This window comes from Oryzias latipes (assembly GCF_053564925.1).
Source record: "Oryzias latipes strain Hd-rR chromosome 1 unlocalized genomic scaffold, Olatipes_Hd-rR_3.1 chr1_Y".
In the NCBI taxonomy this organism is placed as follows: Eukaryota; Metazoa; Chordata; class Actinopteri; order Beloniformes; family Adrianichthyidae; genus Oryzias; species Oryzias latipes.
The window spans coordinates 5,265,963-5,272,259 of record NW_027616335.1 but is presented as its reverse complement, the minus strand read 5'-3'; the positions used below and the strand labels follow the sequence as shown (position 1 = coordinate 5,272,259).

At 40.9% G+C, this 6,297-nt stretch overlaps 2 long non-coding RNA genes across 3 annotated transcripts; both read left to right on the top strand.

Moving 5' to 3' along the window:
• The first annotated feature begins 1,718 nt into the window (after positions 1–1,718).
• LOC144990376 (uncharacterized) lies at positions 1,719–2,246 on the top strand. Its single transcript, XR_013654364.1, has 3 exons — positions 1,719–1,802; positions 1,884–1,987; positions 2,163–2,246. It is a non-coding gene; the product is annotated as an uncharacterized LOC144990376 (long non-coding RNA).
• Positions 2,247–2,593: 347 nt separating this feature from the next.
• On the top strand, positions 2,594–6,095 carry LOC144990375 (uncharacterized). Of its 2 annotated transcripts, none has more exons than XR_013654363.1 (4): positions 2,594–2,695; positions 4,346–4,466; positions 5,576–5,741; positions 5,829–6,095. It is a non-coding gene; the product is annotated as an uncharacterized LOC144990375 (long non-coding RNA). The 2 variants fall into 2 exon arrangements; XR_013654362.1 differs by having other exon boundaries at positions 4,343–4,466.
• Positions 6,096–6,297: the final 202 nt, after the last annotated feature.

The window sequence follows — 6,297 nt, the reverse complement described above, 5'->3', positions numbered from 1 at the left end:
GAGCAGGGTGCGAGCCAGGAGAGAGAAAGGGAGGGGCGAGTGCAGATGCAGATGGGGGTGTGAGCAGGGAGCGGAGGTGTGTGCGTGAAAATATATTGTGTGTTCGGAGGACGGAGCACTTAGTTTAATAAAGAGGTGTCGTTCCCAGAATAACTGTTTTGGAGTAATTCTTAATCCGCTCTGGAGGTTGAGGGTTTCGAACGGGAAGTGAACCCCGAAGGAGAATTCCCTTCGGCCCTGGAGGAAATCTCCCCTGCGCTTCTGACCACGGTCGGAAAGACGAGAGAAATGAAAGGAGAAGTCATCGCGCAGCGAAAGGTTCAACACTAGGGATGCAAATACAAGCCCCATAAAGGCTCATTGGGGTTGATGTAAAACTAATTGTGCCGAAAAAATGAGCCACCCATTCAGGTCTTCGAAAGCACACAGAACAGCGGCCTCTGGTGGCAGACTGGATATATATCGATATATGTTTCAACAAAGCTCCTTGTGGAAATGATAATGAAAAAACGTAAAACAGAACAATGTTGTTAATGATGATTAAAGAAAACATAAAACAACACAACATGAGAGGTTTTCTGTGAGAAATGCTCGACACAGCAATATACACATCACATGGAAGAAAAAAATAAACACAAAAAAGGCATTGGAGGCTGGGTTCGAACCAGCGACGTCATGATGTTCGTACCATGGTTTATCTCAATGAGCTACTATTTTCCCAGATACATTGATTCGAAACACTCTATTCCATCAAGGTGAACTGCGTGCCGAAGCGCCGTGTCAAACGGGCCATCCCTACCAGAATGCACTGCGTTCGGCCCAGAATGCAATCATGTGAACCACAATGCATTGCGTTTGAATTATTCATAGATAGCAGCCGGTTGCGCAATGAAAACAACCGAAACATGTAAGTATATTAAAAAGTATCTAGTATCTGTCGTAAAATATATGTGTAAATGCATAAGACGATGTGTTTAATATGTTATATTCCTCAGTCGACAACCTAGATTGTTTTGAAGCTCATCAATTTTGGTAATGCTAAAGCTAACGCAAACTAGCCCCGAAGGCTAAAGCAAACGCTAGATATTACATCCAAAAGCAGTAACTACTAAATGTAGTCATAAGTTATTAACACATTTTTTAAATGTGTTTATATATGTAGGGACAGGCGAGGAAGAGGAACATCTGATCCATATATGGTGGAGAAAGATAGCCTGTATGTTTTCAGGCAAGCTCGTGCAGGATGGGAGGAAGAGAGACTTTCGATCATGATGATCAGATTTGTCTTCATTTATTAATAAACGGTTAATCGTTGTCATATTGGGGTAAAGGTTTTTGTTGAAAGAGCCAGAAGAAAGGACGAAGAGCGACAGGAGAGTCTGTTCAGCTTACTTGAGTTGAAAACATTGTTCAAAAATGTAATGTTGCCGCTGTTTTTCCTAAATGTTTAATAAATGCATGAACAAAAAAATGAATAATTTACAGGTATTATTTAAATCTGAGCCATTTTTAACAATCTCAAAAGGATTTTCATACAAATATCAAATGTACATATTTACAATTTCGTTTTATATGTTAATATATATTTGTATACATGTTAACAATCATTGTGGTCCTCCAGAGTCATGTGAGACACAGTTGGAGTTGAAAGGAAAGCAGAGATTTGTCCTCGCAGATGGACGCCACTCTGCTCGTCCTGCTGGTTCCTGCTGTGGCTCAACATCTGTGGCTCCCAGCATTCCCCTTTGCTGATGCACAGATTGTGCAGAATTGAACTGCAGGCAATGATTTTCATTGCAAAGGTTGGTTTGACTTCCAACGCCCCCAGAAATATTGCTCTCCTCCTCATCTTTATCATGCCAAATGCTCTCTCTCCACCACAGAGCGTGCCCTGGTTGTAACGGGCCTCAATGGCATTCCTCATGTCAGCAGCATGATGGGATGTGCAATGCAGTGATACCCACCATCACCCAAAAGATTCCTTCAGGTGGGTATGTTTTATTTACATAAATTGGGCTTTTACGTAGAACCTGTGAATCATGGATTGATCCTGGATTCCCAACAAAAATATCTATAAATGTGGCACTAGAGTCACATACAGCATGCATTTGAATGGAATAAAAATGATTCCTGTTAAAATAAAAAGCTGTATTTTCTTTAAGGGCCTTTATTCTTATGTGGCAGCCATCGATGCTCCCTGTGACCTTTTGGAAGGTGGAAGACCCAGCGAGCTGCTAAAAAACCAGAGGTGACTAATGGCAGTTGAGCTGAACAGTCCCTCATATTTCCTGACCTGAAATCTCTGGATGTGTCTGCTGAGCTCCTCATCAAACACACGGCTGAGTCTGAGCTGACTGATCAGAAGATTCAAATTGAAGAAACTTCCTTTGTAAAGTTGATAGATGTTACATTTGTTCCTAGGTTTAATTTTCTGATATAAAGCTAATACTGATTGAACACATGATATAAAAAATAAGATTTTTCCTGAATCATAAAATCCAACTTTACTTTCATTAGTTTTTATTGTTAAGTGGCTTCTTAAAACGATCTAGATGTACCCAATGTCATTCTAACATTCTAACATTCTCTAACCAGAGTCAGAGGACAGAGTCTGGTGTAGATGAACTGGACTGGCCTGCACAGAGTCCTGATGTCATCTGCCCTCAGCTGCTTCCCTGCTCTTCAGTGGCCTGGAGTGAGAAACCGGATGTGATTTATTGCTGCATGAAGGTCTCTGTGGATGTTTTCTTTTTTCAATCAATCAATCAATCAATCAATCAAACTTTATTTATAAAATAGCGCTTCTCATGCACTTTGTGCAGCTCGAAGCGCTTTTTAAAGTTCTGTCCTTGTTCTGAGCAGAACAAACTAGCAGGATCTTCCTTAAAGAAATCCTCCTCTTTTACTGTGACATTTGAGGATCTTTGATTGGATGGGTTTTTTCTGGAGGGTCCAGATTTAGAAAATAGATTTCTCAACTATCTGATTGTCCAACTAAGAACTCTGTGGCTTTTCCATCTCCCTCATATGTGTGTTTGAGACGTGTTTTTGTTTCTGAAAAATGTCTCATCTGGGGGGTATTCCAGGAAGCATGTTTAAACTAGCCTGACTTTAAGCCTGAACTCTGGCTGAAATCCGCCTGAACTTGCTTACTCTGGGTATGTCGGTTCCAAAAGACCGGATATGAGTTGGCGTAATTACGCTCGACTTGGTAACCCTGGGTTAACGCACGGTACATAAAGACATTCTCAATAGATCGCAGATTTCTGGAGTCACCATGGAAACGCGTGGAGAAAAAAAGAAAGCGCTATACTTCAGTGAGACGGAGTCTGAGATTTTAATGACGGCGGAAAAAAATTACAAGTCCATCAAAAAAGTAACATGGCTGAAAAATAATTTAAATAATTTAGTTAAATTAATTCAAACTCAATAATTGTTTATACAACTCAAATTTACGTATTTATCTAACTAAATGTCACATTACTCCATTAATCTTTTTTCCATCTTAATTACTTATATTTCTTGAACTTTCATATGACTAAGTTTGAGCCGGCAGATATGCTCATTTTTATAACAATAAAAAGAACGGAAAAAAAATGCACAGAGTGCAAAAATTCATTAAAGAATTTTCCATCTCTGTCATAACAGTTTGAGTGGTAGGGGTGCTATATAAACGCATCATCCTCTCCCTTACTCTCACTCATGGTACAGAGACGTAAGCATAGTAGGACAAAATAGCTCGGCAAAACACGGTGAAACACAGTAAAACAGCTATACAACTAAACACATTTGGTCAAAAACCCACACTTAAACCCAAATCCGTCCAGACAGGCAAAGGGAATGATATCCCAGAATCCCTTGAGGTGCTGATCTAACAACAGCATCAAAGTTACACCTACTTAATTGAATTAATTTGAACGAAAGGAAAATAATTGTCTGAAAACTACGTGTTATTTTTAAGGTGACCTAACAAAAAAAATGATTTATCTTAACTGAAGCAAATAATTAAGTTAGATCAAAGTAAAAAAGTTTATCTTTCCAACATCCATATGTGGTCTTATCACCCTCTCATGGTGGAAAAAGTATTATCTGAGCTTTTTCATCCACTAAGTCATCTTTAAATGGACACGCCATGCTGCTTCACCTCTCTGTAAACAAACTAAGCTTCAACTAAACCTGCTCCAGACCAGGTTATGTTCAGAACATGAGTTGCCATGGTAACTTGACCTACCCTGAAACATACCTCCATTTCTGGAACCAAAAGCTGAGGTTATCAACTTCCTTAGCCTCAAACTTATCGTGGGAGCTAGCATAACCTGCTTTCTGGAATACCCCCCTGCAGTAGAAAGCCCTGAGAAGCAGAGACAGCTGCAGGAGAATCAACAATGAATCCTGCAGAGACTCCAGTTCAGCTTGATGAGGAGAAGGAAACGTGATGATGATGTCACACTTGGAGGAAGATGAAGGTACATGCGTTTAATTGTTTGATTTTGTGTATTTTATGTTGCAGGGCTTATTTCATTATTTTATTGCATGAATATGTAACGGTTTCGGTTTCTTTGTGTTTTGTTTCCTTGGTTTCCTGTTTTATTTTGTAGTATTTCCTGTTTGGTTGTTGTTTCATGTTTTACCTTTCCCCATCAGTCCGGAGTGTTTCCACCTGTGTCTCGTTTGTCTGCATGTATTTAGGTCTTGTCTTTCCCTTCCTCCTGTGCTGCTCCATAGGTTAATGTTTCCCTGTCTAGTGTATTTCGAGTTTCGAGTGTTTCTGGCCTGCTCTGCAGTGGTTTTTGGTTGGTTTAGTTTTGTTATTAAAGTTCCTGTTCCCCTGCAACCTCCTGCCTCCTCTCCTCTCTGCGCCTGGGTACAGTACTGAGCTGTGTTTTCCATGAAAGGTGCTATAGAAATAAACTTCATTTGAATTTGACTATGTAGCGCGTGGATCGGGGCAGGTGGGGGTCTCTGAAATGGAGAAGGCGGGGCTCCACGTCTGCAGATGTGAGCGTTAAAGCCAACAGACTGGTGGTCTCTCGAGGGGGGGGGGGGGGGGGGGGGGGGGGGCTATTTGTGCCGGCAGTGACAGTGAGGGATGCTGGTCTGACTGCAGTGAACGGTCTCAGGGCAGCTCTTTGCTGTCTGCTAGTCAGGACATGGATCCTGCTCACATGTTCAGACTTTATCTGCAACAAACTGAAGGTTTGAAGAATATTTCCCTGACCTGAAATCTCTGGATGTGTTTGCTGAGCTCCTCATCAAACACACGGCTGAGTCTGAGCTGACTGATCAGAAGATTCAGATTGAAGAAACTTCCTTTGTAAAGTTGATCGATGTTACATTTGTTCTTAGTTTTAATTTTCTGATATAAAGCTAAGACTGAACACAGGATATAAAAAAATAAGATTTTTCCTGAATCAAAAAATCATCCTTCAGGTTCAAAGTACATTTTGAGGCTTGTTTTAAATACCTAATGTAATTCTAACATTCTTTTCGTGTTTTTTAGCAGGAGTCAGTGACAGAAAAATGTTTAGACACACCTGAAATGTGAGTATTTGATAAATATGTTTGTCTTTTCCAGTCATCATGAACCTGCAGCTGCTGGATTCTCTCAGAGTGGACTTTTCCAGAGTGAGGATGCGGGATTTGAACAATTGGTCTAGACGCTACACACAGACGTTCAGCTCCATCCAGGACCCACAGTCAGCAGCATCCTCAGCAAACATTGTTCCAGCTCCAGAGGACAGGTACACTCTGCTGTTCTCTTTTCATTGATAGGACATGATATTTGGAGGAGATTTTTGTTTTTCATGATGTGTGTTTCTGTCTCTAAGAATCTTCAAGGGGGGCTCCATCTGCCAGGTGCTGCACTTTGGACTGCATCCCTTCCTCTTCCACCATGGTCCGTGAAGACATGGAGGACAGAGTCTGTGGGATGAGCTGGACTGACCTGCACAGAGTCTGAACTGGATGGGTTAGTGGTGGGACAACACTTCAGTTCATGTGAGTCAAGGCACGTGAGCGTATACTTTTGGTACTATAGTGTACATGTGAGTACATCACAGAGATGCTCTGCAAAGTTCCTGAGCAGCTGGAGGGAGATAAATTCTGATCCGGTGGGTTTCCTGCTCTTCAGTGGCCTGGAGTGAGAAACCTGGTGTGATTTATTGCTGCATGAAGGTCTTTGTTGATGTTTTCTCTTCTAAAGTTCTGTCCTTGATCTGAGGAGAACAAAGTAGCAGGATCTTCCAGAAATAATTTTAATAATTTTTATTTACAAGTATTTACAAATACATTTATATT